Source organism: Trichoplax adhaerens, genomic scaffold (assembly GCF_000150275.1).
Source record: "Trichoplax adhaerens TRIADscaffold_145 genomic scaffold, whole genome shotgun sequence".
In the NCBI taxonomy this organism is placed as follows: domain Eukaryota; kingdom Metazoa; phylum Placozoa; class Uniplacotomia; order Trichoplacea; family Trichoplacidae; genus Trichoplax; species Trichoplax adhaerens.
Genome location: NW_002061075.1, coordinates 9,007 through 11,786, shown reverse-complemented (window position 1 = coordinate 11,786; position 2,780 = coordinate 9,007).

Sequence of the window (2,780 nt, the reverse complement as noted above, 5' to 3'; positions counted from 1 at the left end):
ATACACATTAAAAGCAATTAGAAATATTAATTTAGCTTACGGTGTCAGACACCGTAACAGGTATAATAGCAGTTACTATTATATGAAATCTTTAAATAGAATTTTCTAAGTTTACCCTTGTTACATAGATATATTGAGAAGTATATGATAACAACGAATGCAATTCTTGACTATATACTTGTGGCGAATAAATTCCATAAATAAAGAAGTTACCTATATATAATTAAATGACCAAATAAGCTGTTTTTATTAATTTAAGCTGTTAAATCTAAAGCTATTACCACTATTATTGAAGCTATTACTAATTTAAAGCTAGCATCACTCTATGACAATATAAAATCTCTAAAGAGAATGTAATATGTACTATTTCCAACCCTACAGTCTCTACTCACACAAACTAATTTAGCCCTCTACGTAGCGGTTAAAAATAGTTTATTACTTAAAATATTACTGTTGACTATTACATTGGTAAAAATTAAGTTGACGCAATTGCATTCACAACTAGCTCAAGGCTATCGACCCTTCTCCCACTCCAAGAAGTGGGCCTTCTATATATTTCTAGGAAGGATTATTGATAAATATGTTTGCCTAATCCCTATCTCAGATAATTCAAGTAATATCTTATTTTATCTTCCCTATATTACTTTTTATTCCAATGAACATTTAACATGGCTCTTGCAAGTGCAAGACGCCAAGCTACGTATGATTGTCATCCCTCACTTTGGACCAATCATACGTCATTTACTGAAACGTGCCTGTGCCGCTTATCGAGGCGCAATGTAGTCCCACTTAATCGTACGATTAACATCCCTGACATTATCCACTAATAATCCGCTAGGCCTATAACGCTTAATAGAGTGCCTCTAACACCGCTAATCTACTATCTTATTTACCCGAGGGCTCAACGTAATCTAGTTTTCCTACAGAGAGTTATAAAAGTTAACATTCATTGTGAAAGTATGGAAAGGAATGTGTATTGATAACGAACGCAATTCTTTGCTATATGCTTGTCGCCAATCAATGCCACCAGCAAAAATATTGCTGGTAAAGTTCATGCAAATACACAAAATATTAGTTTGCAGCTAGTACCGTAGAATCAGTATTATCCTATCCGTCACAACGAGCAATAGTGATAGCAACGCTTTCACGAAGTTGTTTAAATTAGCAAGGCCACTAAGATGAGTTAAAATGATTGCTTCCATATGTCCTTACTGTGCGATTTGTCAAATTTAGAATTAATTTGATAATACGACAGGTATACAACCTTAGCCGGAACGGCATTATAGAGCCAGTTAGATAACCGAATAAATTCGTTTAATTTCAGTTTGTTACAATTTAGCCTTTTGAAATGGGTCTTAATTACTATTGTCACTAATACTCGTATTCCCAACGGACTTAGGAGACTTATCGTAGTTAAACTAACTCTCAAGTATACAGATAAGTGGTCAACGGGTAATAGGTTTAAGGACTTTACTTTATTGAGATAAATCCTAGTTAAAAAATCTATTGAAAAGCCCGTCAGAAAACTCTTAGCAATAATGATCAAAGGGATCTCAAAATGGTTAAATGGAACTGAACAGCTAATTTAGTGCTCGATTTTATATAGCCTTGGCCTCCACCGATGGTGCATATGTTAACATCTTAGACATAGCGACTTACACTGTATAGTATAGGAATTTAGATAGAAGAAGTTAACATAAATCAGTATAAGTCAACGCTAATTAACAATAATAAATTAATATGTGCCAATTAGAGCCTCAAGGCTCAGCACGAATTACATTTTACGCTTAGGTATTAGTATTCAATTACTTAGACATTAATCTTTACAATAAATAAGAGCCATTAAGGCTTATTAAACTACTGGAACAACAACAAATTATATTAGATATTTTAATTAACACGGCCATTATTAGTTCAGAGCTTGGCTTCGTAACACAGTTATAAATATAAATTTCATGGATAAATGATAATCAAAACACTATCGAAACCTAATGATATCATGGCATCGATCTTACATTGATTACCATTGACTGGAAATCCAATCAATTTTAACATAATTTTAAATATTTCGATAAGGCTACATAAAGCTACAATATAATAATTCCATAAGGCTACGAAATGCTGATGCTATTGTCTAGCATTTAAGATCATAATTCTGCGACATTTAATATACTTGGCCACTATAAACTAAGCTCTATCCAACACAGTTTGATCTAAAAGACACATCAAAAATATAGTGCTCAATAAGGCTGAGGTACTGCAAATTACTATATTTAGTATACGTGGCTAATATAAAGTAAATTCATTCGGTGACTATAAAATTACTATCCTCTGATGATGTTTAACTCCAAGTGTGAGGTTTAATTTCAGTTAATAAATTGATAAAATAAATTGTGCAGTAAGGTTGAACTGTGCTACATCGTGAAGTTCAATACGCCTTACAACCATCAAATAAATTCGTTCGAAGACCACGAAATCTCTATCCTCCGGTGACGTTTAATCTCAAGCATAAGATTTAATTTTTGTTGATAAATTGATTACTCTAGTAACTACTTCCGGATCTGATAGTCTTCCATCCAAGAGCGTACTATCAATAACGGATAGAGATAACCCGTCAAATGATCTAGCTTATACTGTTTTTAAACAATTTCACTAGCCTTATTATCTTATATTATTATAATTATTTATTTATCTCTCATTTACCTTTATGCTACAATGAAATAATTATTATCTGAGATAACAGTGCCAATTAATATCAAGGAAAGTATTGATCAAATTAG